The 18,734-nt window shown below is 30.8% G+C and overlaps 1 protein-coding gene across 1 annotated transcript in view; it reads left to right on the forward strand.

Moving 5' to 3' along the window:
• Positions 1-501: 501 nt before the first annotated feature.
• The window catches only part of Cpx (synaptic transmission protein complexin), a 214,107-nt gene continuing 195,874 nt past the window's right edge, over positions 502-18,734 (forward strand). The window contains exon 1 of the mRNA XM_083039196.1: positions 502-883. The gene's annotated coding sequence lies outside the window, so the exon portion shown is untranslated. The remainder of the gene's footprint in view (positions 884-18,734) is intronic.

Below are 18,734 nucleotides of genomic sequence, written 5' to 3' on the forward strand. Positions count from 1 at the left end.
AGAATCGTGAAGGATACGAAGATGAGAAGAGAGGCGTGGCGGTGGGCGGCAAGGGAGCTCGAGCAGAGAGCTAGGGGTTGAAAGTGGAGGAAAAGAGCGAGAGGAAGAGGAGGGCATATTCGTGAGAGGAACGGAGAGATGAAAAATGATTGAAATCGTAGGGGAGAGTAAAAGCGGCGGAGAGAGACAGATATAATTTTCAACCCTTCTCCGTGTCTTTTCATCATCATCATCATCATCATCACCATCATCTCGTCGGACTCTCTTCGAATCCTCGCCACCTCGTCTCGACGAGATACACGTCTTCAAACCCGTAACCTCGCCTCCACCCCCTTTCTCATCCTCGTCTTTCCGCCGGTGCGAGGGCACGAATCTCCCCACTCGGCAGCCCCTCTCTATCTCTCTCGGGGACTCTTTTCCCATACCACCCTCGGCGGATCGATGGTGACTCCTTCGCCCTCCGCCGCGCGGCGCTGACGTCGCCCAAGCGCCGCTCAGTCTGAACTCAGGGTTCACTCAGTCTACGAACGTTTGCCACGAGACTTCGATCTCTCGCCGTCATCGCACATACGCTATCTCTCTATCTCTCTCTTTCTCTCTTTCTGTTCACCCGCCTCTTGTATACTACTCCACACTCTCTCCGCTCTTTTACTCCTTTTCCCCGCTTGGCGGAAGAAGAAGGCAGAGGAAGAAGAAGGCCAAGCGGTGAGAGAGCCGGGGAGGCGTGCGTAGTAACCACGTCCACACGTCAACGGAAGTACCCTTGCCGTAGAGAGTACCTCGTGCTTTCGGTTACTTTCGGCCCCGTATAAGCCGTCGTGCAACCCCCGCTGCTTCGTCCGCTTCGACCGGCTGCGGATCTACCTGCGGCGCAGCGAGAGAGGTGAGTGGGCGACCCAGCGCGCGTCTAGCCTTACACAGGTCTAGCTTCCGCAAATTTAAGGCTTTTTGTGCACATATATATGATGTATATATATGTATGTGTGTGTATATATATATATATATATATGTATGTATGTATGTATGTATGTATGTGTATAATGTGTGTGTGTGTGTGTGTGTGTGTGTGTGTGTGTGTGTGTGTGTGTGTGTGTGTGTGTGTGTGTGTGTGTGTGTGTGTGTGTGTGTGTGTGTGTGTGTGTGTGTGTGTGTGTGTGTGTGTGTATTTGCCTATCATTCTGTGGAAATTTTCGGACTTAAAGTTGGATTTGTCTTTTCGCGATGGAAGTTTTATTTTTGAAAAAACTTTTTCGACGCTTTTTTTATCACGACAGAGATTTATTTCTTCCCAAGGAGTTTTACATCCCTTCTCTCTTTTCCCCTCTTCTGCAAATAATGGAAATTTTTATGTATTATTGTGAGAGACAGAGCTGCAAATCCGTATTTAAAAATCGAATTTGAAATTGTATATAAGATACTTTTACGGATGTACAATGTATATTCGGATTTATTTAGATTTTGTACATAATTTGGACATAAGTTTCTTTTAATTCTCTCTTTAAGCACATAAATCCATGCATCGCAATTGGATATGTGTAGCTTTCGACAATATTGAAAATTTAAATTAACAATTATGCAAATTAGAAGCAAATTGAAGGTAAATTTATTTTTGAAAAATGTTGATTATATGTTTAGATTATATTAACTTTGAAATGGCATAAATTTCAAATTTCGAAAGTCGACTAATATAGACACATATATTCGTAATATATTTTTATTTCTATTATAATTATAAAGGAATACGGCAAAAATAAACAAAGAAAAATTATCTTAAAATTCTTTGAAATTTTTAAATATTTATTTCTTATAAAAATGAATTAGATTTTTGATCAAAAACAAAATATTTTATTTTATCTTCTGTATACAATATTGGAATTATTTAATGTATATATAGTAAAAGAATTTATATTTTTTATATCTTTTTTATACAACTGTGCTCGAATGAGCCTATCTCGGTGGTGATGGGAAAATATTATACTATGTATTTGTATTTACTTGATAATTATACAATTTGCACAAAAATTTGCAAACCTGCAAAGTGTGCATTAAAGAATCTTCAAATCTTTGAAAAAATAAATTTTGATGTCGTAAATTTGTATACTTTTATGCACTTTAAGAACTTTTATACAATTCTTTTGTATAATTACCTTTTAAGAGAAAATCCTGATTTATTCAAGTAGTACACATCGAAATAAATCAGCCGATATTTTTCTAAATTCCTCGAAAAAGTCATTATTATCGCAATAATCTAAAATTTGCAATATATTAATATATATATATACGTCATATATATAATATTAATAAATTAGAAATTTTAAATTATTGCAAAAAAATAATGACCTTTTCGAGGAATTTAGAATAATATCGGTTGATTTATTTTAATGTGTAAAACTTTTATTTTAAATCAAAATGCATTTTAATAAATAATGCAAACGAAGAGAGTGTGTGTATACAGTTTTCTATAGCTGTTTATTTTTTCACGTTTTCCGGATTTTTAAAAATATTGCTTCTACTATATATATTAGTTTACTAGAGTTTGTGGTTTCTGGTCTTATAAGGTGCTGTCATCTGTTGACAGAAAAGTTTATTTAAATATAATATATCTACAAATATATATATGATATAAATCTTATCTCTGCACTAACTGTACAGAAATTTATTTAGTATTTTAATGAAAATAATAACCTTTTCATACAGAAATCATACTCGTCAAATATTGCTAAGAAAAAAGTTTTCGATATTTTATATCATCTTGTGGTGCGTGAAATAAAAGTTATAAAACAAAAAATTAGGATGTATGAGAGAGAAATGATTAATAAAGTTTTATTTAGTGCTACTTCATATTATATTATAGCATCTGTTTTTAAAAGCAAGATGAGACGACGTGAAATATTTAATATTTTGCAGAAAATGCTAGAAATAAACGCTACCCAAGTAGCAACCTGACATGATTAAAATTTTGATGTCTAATGACGTCATTCGACATCAAAATAACGTATGCTTGCTACCTGGGTATTTATATTTTCTATTATACATATATGGTTTATAATCGCGTATTGCATTAATCTTGTAAAAATTATCGTACTCTGCCACTGACAAAGTATCAAATGTTGCGATTCTTGCTATTCAGTGCATAAAATATGTAAGTGAGTGCATGCTGATGAGTGCGTGCAAGGACAAGTAAATCTCGTAGTCACGATTCGCTCGCAGACTGCTAAATTACCACTCAGGTTAATCTGTGTATGAACTGATGATTGCGTATACTCGACATACATTGTCGAGAAGATAGAATGGAGAGAATAACGTGCATCTCTCTCCGCTTATTCGTCCCTATATATCTTTGAGGGAAGAGATAGGGAGAGAAATGTGTTTTATTTTTAATCTCGTCTAAGAAAAGGGTTGGAAAGAAAGACGAAACGCAGCAGGAACTTCTTTGTTACTAAGAATGTGCATGCGTTTAATTTATTTCGCACGAAATGTCCGACTTTGCAAAAGAAGAGAATTTATCTAGTTTTTTGCTCAAGCGTTTATACTTTGAAAGAGGATGCGGTTCGGATTTTCTAATCACATAAGCTGTAAGAACCGCTTGAATAAACCAGATTTTCTGTTTGAAAGTAGACTCGTTTCTCTTGATAACACACACGAAAATTATTTTGAAAAATAAAATTATTAACAATTTATGATTATATTATTAGATTTATGTAAAAAAAAATATTTTTACTTATAATTTCAAAATTCTTTTCTCAAATCGAAGATTTTATTTATGTGTATTTATTGGATAATGCGAAATATTAAAATTAAAATAGTTTTCGTGCATTTGTATATCAATTTAAATTTCAATCCTTTTAATTTCCATATGGCATAAGGAGATTTATATACGCAATTTATTTCCAAATGTGCTCCACCGTCGTCTTCGTGCTAGATTTTTTTTTTGCGAGAAGAGAAATGTCTCGCAAGCGAATCTCTCTCTCCCTAGATCGCGCCAGCCCTCCTAAACTGTCATTCCATTGGCCGCTTTCAAGCCATTTCCTCGTTTTTGCACATTAAGGACTACAACTACGCGTGAGAGAGAGAGAGAAAACAGGGGAAAAAAGAGAACGGATAGAGATAGAACGAGATTATGTCCACACGATTCGTTCAGCCGCATATGATTTATTATAGCCATATGTTTCGTTTTTTTTCACACGATCAATCGTAATCTCATAATTAATCAGGGAAATCGTAAGGTTTAGTGGGAGTTAATATTGCAGTTGCTCAAGAGAGTTGATCTTTTGGGAGAAAATAAAACGAACGTTAAATCACACCATATATATCTCCGTGCCATTTTGCAGAATCCCCCGAGATATTTTATCTCATTCCTTCTCGTATACGCAGCGATTCAGGGGTGAAATTACACATCCAAGAATACGTGGCAACGTATTTTTTTTCGAATATAATGACTATTAACTATTACTGCAATATATAGAAATATATTTAGGCGTACAAAATTTACATAGAATTTCAAACAGCATCGACATCAGTAGTAACAGCGTTATTTTAGTCAGACGTCGGGTTATTGATTCTTACAATACATAGGGAAAAGTATGCTAAATCGTACCCCCCCCCCCCTAAAGTAAATATTAAAATTGCAATAAAACTATCAAAGAAATGGCAACATTTTTTTTATTTATTTGAAACTATGGTTTTTTTGTGAACGATATACGCTAAAATTAACACAAATTTATCATTGTTTCATATCGTAAATTAAAAATTAAAAAAGATAGTATTTGATACGATTTACAATACCGATTATTTAATCCTGTATATGGAAGCGTTGAAAAATCGGTTTAAAATGTTTTGAGATTATTTTTTTATTCACAAATGACAAAGCAATGGAAGTTTAATAAAACATACCACTAATTTTCTCTTATATCGTACTGGTGCGATTTGCTAAATTAATTTTTTTACTTAGGCATTCGTTTTTTTTCTTTATATTTACATGGGCAATTGAAGAAAATATTATAAAATTTTATAATTATATTGAGATAATACTTATTTATATTTTTGTGTGATACATAAAATATTTTTGTTAAATTTTTGAAGAAAATTTATGATTATAAATATGACATTCTTATACGATATGTTTTGTTGCAAACTGAGAACTTTTCTAGAAAATAAAAGTTTATATTTTTGTTACAATTTTTTAATTTTATTGTTAAAGGTGTACGATTTAGCATACTTTCCCCTATATCTACTTTCGAAGCAAATGCATCTCGTATAGAAATTCGTTCAAAAAAGAAATCTTTTCAAAAATCAACCTAACTACATAGAAAAAGAGATACTTTTATAATAATATAGCTATATAATAATATATATATATATAATAATAATAATATATATAATAATATATGTATATTTCATAAGTTTTATAATAATTATTCGGATTATAATTGCCAATTTCACGGCATATATACGTCGGAATATATGAATTTCGTTACAACGAAGCGACACCATGCATAATTAATTAACATATTTAACATTTTTATTATATAAAATCATAATTATTACGTATTGCGGCGTATATATTTGTTCGTTTCAGCAAGGTTATAACGTGACACAAAGAACGTGACGATGTTCGGATAAATCCCACACGTGTCGCGCTAAATAGCCTATTAACGATTAATGGATATATCCTTTAGACACAGCGCGCCATTTTAATGGAATTGAGCGCGACGTTAATTAATATTCTACTCTACGGCTAAAATCTGTTCCTCCGAAGGCGGCTCGTACCCTATCAGCAAAATTGTATTTAGCATCTATTAGCGATGCCCTACAGCATCGTACTCGCAGCCACGTATATACTCGATATTCGCATATCTGCGTTAAAACGGCGAAAAGAGAAAGAGAGATGGAGATAAAGAGAGAGAGAGACCAGTGTATGCCAGAAGAGTAACAAAGGATCGCAGAAAATGCAGTTACTAACTTTATACAGGAGGAGCAATAATGTGCTCTCGACGTATTACAGTAAATTAAATACGCTCTGCGTGTGTTCATAAAACCTGGTATACCTTCGTAGATTAACTCGGAGAACGTCGCTTTCGCGAAAATTATTATGAAGAAAATGAGAGAATTTACTATCAAGAGAGAGAGAGAGAGAAAAGTATGTTTAATTAATATAATTAATTTTTCAGAAAGTCAAAGAGAAGTTGTGCTTAGTATCTCAGGCAATCCTTTTCTTCTCGTCTCAGAATCGCTGTTTCTGCTCGAAAGCGTTCGATACTTATATATGTATTGTAATCCCATTCTTATTGACCCAATACTATAATCCTAATATTATATTGCCAATATACTTATTGTAATCAATTTCTTTATTTTCTTTTCTTTCTTTTATTCGTGAACTATCAACACCAGTCCTCGACTTACCGCGAAGAAATAAGACCGAGAATGGGTCCGAACATGTCCCGATCGAGGGGACACGCTTGAACGAGAAGAGGAATTTCAAACCGATCCTGCTCTCTCTCTCTCTCTTTCTCTCCTCCTGGCGGATTCAACTTGGCAAATAATATATGGGAAAATTGTACGGCACGCGAAGGAATTACGTGTGTGAAAAATTGATCGGAGGTTTGACAGCGTTGTACGCCCTCCCGCGGGAGGACCAGCCTTGTTCTACCTATTTTTCCATCCGGCGCATATCCCGTGTACTCGATCGCACTTCGGGAATCCCTCAAAGAAGAGAAAGATAGCTGAGATAGAGGAAAAATATATACTTTCGATTTCCTTCCGCCTGAGCACGCGTGATCTCTAGAGGCGTAATTTACCTCTTTGCGAATATATTATATTTATTATATTTTATATATTTTATTTATTATTTATTATATACTGCGGCTGTTTCTAAAACTATGTCAGAGATTTTAAGGGTATTTTAGGGGTCAAAATAAGAAAAAGAGTTTCTATAAACATGGGTCCAAAAATGAAAATTAGCACCTTCTCATATCTTCCCCTCAAAATCGAATAAAATGGTTAAAACCACATAAAAATGAAGGTCGCTATTAATTATTACGCTGTGCAAAATTTTAACGTTCTGTGAAAAAGTCTCCGAGAGCTGTAATACATTTTTTGATTTTTTTCTCCCAACTTTAGAAGGCTATAATTCGGAGGGAAAGTATATTTGGATGTTTATAGGAACTTTTTTTTCTTACTCTTGACTCCTAGAATACGCTCTTAAAATCTCAGACATAATTTTAGAAACACCCTGTATATTTATTTAACCCTCTATTTAATTATTTGATTATTTTATTTTTATATTAATTTATGTTATTTTATTTTTATATTGTTATATTATTTTATTTATTATTCTATATTTTATATATTATTATAATACATTTTATTTATATATTTATATTATTATTATTTTTTATATTATATTATTATATTATTATATTGTATTTTATTATATTTTACCATATATTTTTTTATTGTATTTATATTATACAGGATGTTTTTAAATAAGTGCGAAAAACTTTAGGAAATGATTCTTTGTCGAAAATTAAGGAGGGTTTTTCATATAAAAATATACTCCCTATATCTTTCCCTAAAGAATACATTCCTCCAAAGGGTAGGTGAAAATTAAGTTTTTAATTTTTTTCTCAAATTTTGGACAAGTTAAGAGAATGAAATTTGGTGGATATTTTCCACTAGTAAAAAGAATATTTATTAATATTTATTTAATCTTCCGGTATCGTTATGAAACTAACAACCCCTATTTAATTTTTATTAGAACTTTTTAACCGACCGGAATGTGATCATCTAAAATCTAAAAATATGCGTTAGAAAGCTTGATTTCTTTAGAAATTTTTTAATTTTTTCATAAAATCAATAGTTTTCAAGAGAAAATAAATAAAAAAAAACTAATTTTTATCTCCCCAAGAAGTGTAACTCTTCAGAGAGGGATATAGGAGCATATGTTTATATGAAAAACCCCCCTTAATTTTCGACAAAGAATTATCTCCTAAAATTTGTCGCACTTATTTAGAAACACTCTGTATATTATATATTATATTATATTTTATTATATATTTTATTACATATTTTATTATACAGGGTGTTTCTTAAACATATGTCAAAAATACAAGGGATGATTTCTGAGGTCATTTTATGAAAATTTATACCTCTGATCATTTTTCGAAAAATCGCTTTGTTTTGAAGATACAAGGCGATAAAAATTACAAGAAATATAATATTTTTATTATATTTTTTATTTTTATTAATACAATATTTTCTGACAACACTGATAACGATAATAAAGAAGTTCTTTGAACACTACATTGATAACTTTGTACAGATATTAATTATTTTCTTATAAATTTTATCGCCTTGTACCTTCAAAAGAAAACAATTTTCAAAAAATCATCAAAGATATAAAATTCATAAAATGACCCAAGAAATCATCCCTTAAATTTTTGACATATGTTTAAGAAACACCCTGTATATACTACGACCCTCTATTTTCAATAATTCTCACCGGAGATTATTTCAATCATTACGCGGTGTTTGTTCACCGTTTTTCGTTGACACAGATTAAACAGCAATATAACGCTGTAAATAAGCACACTGCATATTTGTAGTCAGCGCACATTGTATGTCGCGCTTGATAGAGAAAGGGGAGGATCTTGGATAGCCATACAGTATGTAAATAGATTGCTCCTTTTCTCTTTTCCACATGTATGATTTCACCCCCCTCTCTCTCTCTCTCTCCTCCACCTAAGCTTTGTAAAATCTTCTCTTCTCTCTCTCTTCACCCTCCGCTGGCCGATACCTATATACCGTGTCTCGTCGCAACTTTGTTATCTGCGGCTACGTCCGTCAACCCCGTCAAACGTTTCCGCCGCTTTGTTGCGCGACACGTCGTACACTGAGCGTTCGCCTCCTCTCTCCGCCGACGTCAACTCCCGATGGTCCGCGTCGTCGCGGACGTCGTCGTCGTCGCCATCTCGCCGTCTCGCGACGCGACGCCGACGGCTTATCCGTTTAATTAACGAGACAATGCCCGGGCCTGTGCAGATTGCACGCGCCTAGGTCCTCGCGCATCAAAAGCGAACAATATTGTTATTGTTCCCCTTACTTCGCCGTACACAGTTTTCCAAAGTTTAACGGACGTTCGAGTTAGGCACCATTCATTGCGCGATTGTTTATTTCGGTGAGAAATTCAACCTGGTTTTTTTTACATTTAAAAAAAATTGATTTAATTTAAAAGAGGGAAGAGAAAATATTTGAAAAATTCTTTGAATCGTGGACAACTTATACCAGGTGTCCTATTTTAAAGGACCCACTCAAATATCTCATTGTCAGAAACACTGTGTTAAAACGAAAAATGTTTCCTACAAAAGTTGTAGGGTTTCGAGGGGGACATAACATAGTAATATTCATTTGACCTTGGGCGGCGTCTCCAAGGTTAGTGAAGATTAACCTTAAGTGAAGGTGAGAATGAATTTTGAAGAAAATAAAAAAATGCTTCAGATAAAGTTGTTCAAATTAATTAGTAGAAAAAGATGTTGTAATAAAAAATATGGGTTTCCATTTAAAAAATTTATTCTCACCTTTACTTGACCTTGGAGACGCCGCCCAAGGTCATATGAATATTACTATGTTATGTCCCCCTCGAAACCCTACAACTTTTGTAGGAAACATTTTTTTATTTAACGCAGTGTTTCTGAGATATTTGAGTGGGTCCTTTAAAATGGGACACCCGGTATAAGTTCTTTTTTTTTTGCAATTTGAACGATAAAGTATGAGTAGATGTAATGTTTTTAATATTTTATCACAAATTGATAAGCTTTTAAAAATATCATATGTTTTAATTCATGCTAATTAATTTTTCGAATAACATTTATAAGATTTGATTATAGATTTAAAGGATCTAAAAGGTATCTGTGACCTAAAAAAGTTAATACCACTCGTTGCACAATTGTTTATTTCAGTGAGAAATTCAACCTGTTTTTTAAACGCTTCCATTGCCAAGTTAAACTGTATTTCGTGAGAGCTCAAAATTTATCCTATATATATATATATATATATATATATATATATATAAAAGAGGAAATAGAAAATATAAAAAAATTCTTGTTTTTAATTGTCGCGGATACTACTCATGTTTTTTTTAGCAAGTCGAACGATTTTTTTTCTCGCGTGATCAAAGCGTAGAAAATATGTTTCCAATATTTTATCAAAAATTGATAAGCTTTTAAAAATACCACATGTTCTAATTCATGCTCATTAATTTTCCGAATGACATTTATAAGATTTGATTACAAATCTTAAAGGATCTAAAAAGTATCTGTGATGACCTAAAAAGTTCGAGTAAATCATTCATTGATATTGTTTATATTTTACACCAAGAAATTTAATTTGTTTTTTAAATACAAAATTTATCCTAAAAGAATAGAAAATATAATAAAAAATCTTGCTTTTAATTGTGAATACAATTCATAATATTTTTCTATTTTTTTACCATTTTGAACGATTTCTCTCTCACCTTTGATCAAAGTATGAGTATAATGTTTTCAATATTTTATCAAAAATTGATAAGCTTTTAAAAATATCGTATGTTCTAATTCATGCTAATTAATTTTTCGAATAACATTTATAAGATTTGATTATAGATCCTAAAAGATCTAAAAGGTATCGTGACCTAAAAAAATTCGAGTTAGTATCATTCACTGCAATAGTTTATTGCACAGTAAGAAATTCAATTTGTTTTTTAAATGCAAACTTTATCCTAAAAAAATAGAAAACATAAAAAAATTCTTTTAATTATGAATACAAGTCATAATATTTTTTTAGGATTTTGAATGATTTCTCTCTCATCTCTGATCAAAGTATGAGTAGATATAATGTTCTCAATATTTTATCAAAAATTGATGAGCTTTTAAAAACATCGTATGTTCTAATTCATGCTAATTAATTTTCCGAATGAATTTATAAGATTTGATTATACATCTTAAAGGATCTAAAAGGTATCTGCACTCAAAAAAATGATTTTGCAACTGTAGCAAAAATTTTTTAGGTGCGAAAAATTAACTGAGATAGATAAACGATCAGCAAATATTGTAATATCGTATATATTTTGCACGTAATCAATCTAAATAACAGAGACAGAATTCAAAAATTCTATCTGTGACAAACGATATTCTATCAAATATAAAAAATAGCGATACATTTTTGTTGCGACATCTAGAAATCTATCTACATCTGCAAAACATTTTTTTGAGTGTGTGACCTAAAAAAGTTCGAGTTAGTATCATTCACTGGAATTGTTTATTTCACAGTAAGAAATTTAAATTTTGTTTTTTAAATGCTATATCCTAAAAGAAGAGAAAATATAGAAAAATTCTTGCTTTTATTTGTGGATATAATTTGTAATATTTTTTTTATTCTAAACGATTTCTGTCTCGCCTCTGATCAAAGCATGAGTAGATATGTTTTTAATATTTTATCAAATAAGCTTTAAAAAAAATATCGTATGTTCTGATTCCATACTCATTAATTTTCCATCCGAATAACATTTTGATTACAGATCCTAAAGGATCTAAAGAATATGTGTGACCTAAAAAAGTTCGAGTTGGCACCATTCATTGCGGTTGTTTATATTTTACAGTAAGAAATGCAATTTGTTTTTATTTTTTTATTTGTTTTCTTAAATGCAAAATTTCCCAAAAGAATAAAAAAATTAAAAAAATTTTTTTTTTTAAATCGTAGATACAATTCACAATATTTTTTTTAGTATTTTGAACGATTCCTCTCTGATCAAAACATGAGGTATAATGTTTTTAATTTAATTTTATATTTTATAAAAAAGTAATAAGTTTTTAAAAACGTCGTATATTCTAACTCATGCTCATTAATTTTCCATCCGAATAACATTTTGATTACAGATCCTAAAGGATCTAAAGAGTATGTGTGACCTAAAAAAGTTCGAGTTGGCACCATTCATTGCGGTTGTTTATATTTTACAGTAAGAAATGCAATTTGTTTTTATTTTTTTATTTGTTTTCTTAAATGCAAAATTTCCCAAAAGAATAAAAAAATTAAAAAAAATTTTTTTTTTAAATCGTAGATACAATTCACAATATTTTTTTTAGTATTTTGAACGATTCCTCTCTGATCAAAACATGAGGTATAATGTTTTTAATTTAATTTTATATTTTATAAAAAAGTAATAAGTTTTTAAAAACATCGTATATTCTAACTCATGCTCATTAATTTTCCATCCGAATAACATTTTGATTACAGATCCTAAAGGATCTAAAGAGTATGTGTGACCTAAAAAAGTTCGAGTTGGCACCATTCATTGCGGTTGTTTATATTTTACAGTAAGAAATGCAATTTGTTTTTATTTTTTTATTTGTTTTCTTAAATGCAAAATTTCCCAAAAGAATAAAAAAATAAAAAAAAATTTTTTTTTTAAATCGTAGATACAATTCACAATATTTTTTTTAGTATTTTGAACGATTCCTCTCTGATCAAAACATGAGGTATAATGTTTTTAATTTAATTTTATATTTTATAAAAAAGTAATAAGTTTTTAAAAACGTCGTATATTCTAACTCATGCTCATTAATTTTCCATCCGAATAACATTTTGATTACAGATCCTAAAGGGTCTAAAGAGTATGTGTGACCTAAAAAAGTTCGAGTTGGCACCATTCATTGCGGTTGTTTATATTTTACAGTAAGAAATGCAATTTGTTTTTATTTTTTTATTTGTTTTCTTAAACGCAAAATTTCCCAAAAGAATAAAAAAATAAAAAAAAATTTTTTTTTTAAATCGTAGATACAATTCGCAATATTTTTTTTAGTATTTTGAACGATTCCTCTCTCGTCTCTGATCAAAACATGAGGTATAATGTTTTCAATTTAATTTTATATTTTGTAAAAAAGTAATAAGTTTTTAAAAACGTCGTATATTCTAACTCATGCTCATTAATTTTCCATCCGAATAACATTTTGATTACAGATCCTAAAGGGTCTAAAGAGTATGTGTGACCTAAAAAAGTTCGAGTTGGCACCATTCATTGCGGTTGTTTATATTTTACAGTAAGAAATGCAATTTGTTTTTATTTTTTTATTTGTTTTCTTAAACGCAAAATTTCCCAAAAGAATAAAAAAATAAAAAAAAATTTTTTTTTTAAATCGTAGATACAATTCGCAATATTTTTTTTAGTATTTTGAACGATTCCTCTCTCGTCTCTGATCAAAACATGAGGTATAATGTTTTCAATTTAATTTTATATTTTGTAAAAAAGTAATAAGTTTTTAAAAACATCGTATATTCTAACTCATGCTCATTAATTTTCCATCAGAATAACATTTCGGTTACAGATCCTAAAGGATCTGAAAGGTATCTGTGACCTAAAAAAGCTCGAGGGAGGTAGAGAGAGAAGGAGAGAGAATTACTGCTTTAAACGCAACTACTTGCTTTTGCACTGCTCAGAAAACATGCATGTATTTTCGGCGCGACGCAATAAGAGAACCAGGGCGTACATTCCGCAATTTGCCTCTCACGAGCAAAAGGGAACGTTCGTAAAAACATGGTCTTGTCCGGATTTCACGGATGCTTTTGTGTGGCCGTATACGACATTGATATATCGCGGCTGTTATTTTTTTTTTTTTCGTCGCGTTGCTGCATTCATCGCCGTCGTTTGAGAGGAAATTTCCGGATTAATTAAAATTCACACGCATTCGTTATGATGCGCATAATTGAACACATCCGACGACTAATTCCCAACCGCACATGGTTATTGAGTTATTATTTTATCTCGTCAGTTAGACGTTATAACTTTGTGGAGGGCAGAACAAGAGGGAGGTGAGAAAAAAAAAACGTATAAAAAAAGTCAAAATATATTCATTAACGCTTCAACAACTTTTTCAAGTTAACGTACGCTTAGTAAGATGAGTTTAGAGAATTATTATCTGCCTATTTTTTATTATATTAGATTTATTTGGTCAAAATTAAAAAAAAATTAACAGTTCTAAGAAAAATGCGAAAGGACAATTTTGACGTGTAATAATTTTAAGAAATGAACAAATTACATCATTACATAGTAACGAAAACTGACAGATATTCACGTCAAAGAAAGACTCGAGTCTCCATCAATAAAATAAAAAACAATAAAATATGCGCCAAAAACATCAGCGTCTCACGAAAAATAAAAATTCTGACATGTCAATTATTTTCTAATTTTAGTTTTTTCAACTAAAACACGGTTTACAGTTTACATTATTGTCGGACAATGTCGTTGGCAAAGTATTGTTGTTTATCGGTTCATTCGAGGTAGACGACAGAATAGCCTCGCGTAAGTGAGCGATTTTTTTTCTATTTTCAATGCAGAATTTTTTTTTTTTAAGATGTGGCGCGAGATAGAGAGGAGGTATGAAGTGGTTACCACAAAGGCGAGTGCGAAAGCGAAATTGCACGTTCATCGTATTTTTATCCACCGCGCCGCGGTGGTACAAAAGAGAAAACGATTTTTCTGGATTTTCCCCGACGTATACTGTCCGCTTTCTCGGCTGAGCGTAAAACCGTTCATATTACTGTTTGCTCATAGCTCTGGTTTTACCACTCGTTCTTCTTGGCGCCGCACGGCCATGTCTACCGAATAAAGTGCCCTCCCCGAAACCCATCAGACTCACTAAAAACTCTCTCACGTATTAGGCATTTTGCGCTCTTGCTCCTCTTTATCTTTCGGATCGATATAGGCGCGAGAGATAGGTGGAGATTATTTACGGATCCTCCGGGCTCCGAGGAAGCCCACTCACGTCTCAAATTGCTTACGACATTCGGAACATTACTGAAATAATATTGGGCAAAGTAATGAGAAATCGTACGAGACTCGGAGAAACGATGTTGGAATATAAAGGGACTGTTATCTGTAAATAGATGGATAGAATGTTTCAATCTTTCTTTGGAAATCTTTAGCAATCGGAAAGATTGTCTCGGCTTTGATTAAAGTTTATCAATCTTTCTGATTCATAATGATTTAGAGCAATTAAAAGTTGCACTTTATCAAAAGTGATATAAACTTTGCTTAATTTTTACATATTGTTCGTTAAAAATAAATTAATAAAATATCAACCAAATCCAATGTAATGTTGTAAATGAATATGATTTGCATTAATTGACAAAATTTCTTTAAATTATTAAAATGACTATTTATATCAGGACCGTTTAAAATTAACTTTGATAAAATAAATTTTTCTTATAATTAAAAGCTTGTAGTTTGCATACTCACATATTTTAAATGCAGAAACTGTCATTTATAAATATGCAAAGGATTACGATGGATAGGATGTATCATTTTATTCGGAAAGCTTTATGAATCAAGAGAGATTCTATCGGCTTTAATAAAGTTCATCAATCTTTCTAATTCATAATGATTTAGAACAATTAAAAGTTGCACTTTATCAAAGTTGATATAAAGTTTTGCTTAATTTATACTTATTTCACTCGTTCTTCGGAATTAAATTGATAAAATATTTCTTTCAAACCATATGTTATGTAACGATGTGAATTAATATAATTCGCAATTAGTTGACAAAATTTCTTGAAATTATTAAAATGACTATTTGTATCAGAATTCTTTAAAACTAACTTTAAAATAAATGTTTCTTTCTTATAATTAGAAGCTTATAGTTTGTATGTTCACATCTTTCAAATGTAGATACTGTTATTTATAAATATGCAAAGAATTAGATTGATAGAATGTATTAATCTTTATTCAGAAATCTTTATTAATCAGAGAGATTGTATCGGCTTTAATAAAGTTCATCAATCTTTCTAATTCATAATGATTTAGAACAATTAAAAGTTGCACTTTATCAAAGTTGATATAAAGTTTTGCTTAATTTATACTTATTTCACTCGTTCTTCGGAATTAAATTGATAAAATATTTCTTTCAAACCATATGTTATGTAACGATGTGAATTAATATAATTCGCAATTAGTTGACAAAATTTCTTGAAATTATTAAAATGACTATTTGTATCAGAATTCTTTAAAACTAACTTTAAAATAAATGTTTCTTTCTTATAATTAGAAGCTTATAGTTTGTATGTTCACATCTTTCAAATGTAGATACTGTTATTTATAAATATGCAAAGAATTAGATTGATATAATGTATTAATCTTTATTCAGAAATCTTTATTAATCAGAGAGATTGTATCGGCTTTAATAAAGTTCATCAATCTTTCTAATTCATAATGATTTAGAACAATTAAAAGTTGCACTTTATCAAAGTTGATATAAAGTTTTGCTTAATTTATACTTATTTCACTCGTTCTTCGGAATTAAATTGATAAAATATTTCTTTCAAACCATATGTTATGTAACGATGTGAATTAATATAATTCGCAATTAGTTGACAAAATTTCTTGAAATTATTAAAATGACTATTTGTATCAGAATTCTTTAAAACTAACTTTAAAATAAATGTTTCTTTCTTATAATTAGAAGCTTATAGTTTGTATGTTCACATCTTTCAAATGTAGATACTGTTATTTATAAATATGCAAAGAATTAGATTGATAGAATGTATTAATCTTTATTCAGAAATCTTTATTAATCAGAGAGATTGTATCGGCTTTAATAAAGTTCATCAATCTTTCTAATTTATAATAATTTAGAACAATTAAAAGTTGCACTGTATCAAAGTTGACATAAAGTTTGCCTAATTTATACTTATTTCACCTGCTATCGTTCTTCGGAATTAAATTGATAAAATATTTTTCTCAAGCCATGTTATGCAATGATGTAAATAAATATGATTCGCAATTAGTTGACAAAATTTCTTAAAATTATTAAAATTATTAAAAGTCTTTTTGTGTATCAAGATTGTTTAAAAAACTAACTTTGATAAAATTTATATCTTTCTTCTTATAACTAGAAGCTTAGTTTGCATGTTTCCTTTAAATGCAGATTTTCCTTTTCGTTCTATCAATATCGCATTTATATATAACCATTGAAAATCTGACGTGTAACGGGAAAAAATTTCGATAGGTTTTAAGTCAACGGTGAAAATACGTTAAGCTTACGGTCAAATGCTATGCGAAGAGGATGCATTAACGATAAAACGCCCGATAATAAGAAAAGTTTTTCCGACATCCATGAAAGTGCTCTAAGCTCTTTGGAGTACACACTATGGAGAAACATCCGGTTAAAGTGCCTAGAGCATATTTCGTCGTGAGTCCTTGTTGGAAATACTTGGTACTAGGTAGGTTCTTGATCGCACAAGTTGCAAATTCCGACCAAGACTTGATCGCACTTTCAATATTACTAGCGAACATATAAATAAAGATTCCATGTACAATTAATTTACAGCTAAACATAAGTGGCTTCACTTCTCTTTAATCTATCCTTTTTGGTTCTTTTTAGTTATAAAAAGCTGTTAGTATGAAACATTATTTTGTTAGTTTCGTGAAGAAATAATATTTAATATAATATAATTAATTAAAAATAATTTTTAATATATTTTTCATATAGTATTGTAATATATTCCATAATATAAATTATGGTAAAGTTAAATAAAGGTAAAAGCAGGTCATTGTGTGCGCACACAAATTAAGATATGTGTGTGTGTGTATAGGTTTATAAAATAAATAGTACACGATACACATACACACACACACAAGATGTTTCTTAATAGCAGACAAGGGGTCCTTTGTGGATTATTTGGCTATGTTTAAATTAATTTGATTTTATAATTATATATTTATTATCATATATATATGTATATATATAAATTTGATAATAATTGTATAAGAATAAAATCAGCTCACATATAGTATATTAAAGTTATATTAATTATTTAAATACAATTTAGATGATAATTCAATTTTCTAACGTGAAACGGAGATGATCGATTTATAATAAATTATTAATTTATATATACATATACATATTAATCGATCCTCTCTGTTTCACGTTAGAAAATTGGATTATCATCTAAACTGCATTTAAACGATTAATCTAACTTTAATGCGGTATATGTGTGCTGTTAAACAAAGACTGAGAACCCGATAATCTAATTATTTTTTGACAACAAGATGGTGGAGATGGGAAAAGAACTGGAAAAACGAAGAAACCGGAGATCGTACAGACAGTATCCGCATTGAACATTGGAAATCTCTCAGAAGTCTCTCAATATTTTAGAAAGTTTTTCTCTCCGGATAGGACCGTGGCCCGACTTCACGCGTCGACAAATGCTTAGCCTTGCTTAGCCGCTTTTATCCCCGACCGACGTTTTATCGACGACTGTGTCGAAGTTTTCTGCCCTTTCCCTCTTTTCTTACCATTTATAACCAGAGAAAGCCATTCCTCGATAAAAAAACAAAGTTAAATAAAATTTGCGAATTAAACAAAATTTGCAAATTGAATAAAAGCAAAAGTAAAAATTGTATGTACGAAATTTGGACGCGAAATGTTATCTCGTGTCCAAAGGTTGCGAGCGAGTTCAAAAAGCAACCTCGAAGTATATATCTGTGTCCCACCTGTGAGTTTTGTCTAAAATAGGACACTATAACACTGTACTGAATATAACATGTCAGATCAGAGTAAACTTTTACATAACATTTCGACATTCCGGTGACTTAGGTTCTTATCAAGTTTAGAGGCTTCCTCAGTACACAGTCGGTTTTACAACTTGCGTCATAAACTGTAGAGGAATATGGGTCATAAGTGTGTCCGTGAAAGTGGAGCATACAT

This window comes from Prenolepis imparis, unplaced genomic scaffold, assembly GCF_030444845.1.
Source record: "Prenolepis imparis isolate NDT839.2.m4 unplaced genomic scaffold, iyPreImpa1.0 SCAF_1, whole genome shotgun sequence".
Lineage (NCBI taxonomy): Eukaryota > Metazoa > Arthropoda > Insecta > Hymenoptera > Formicidae > Prenolepis > Prenolepis imparis.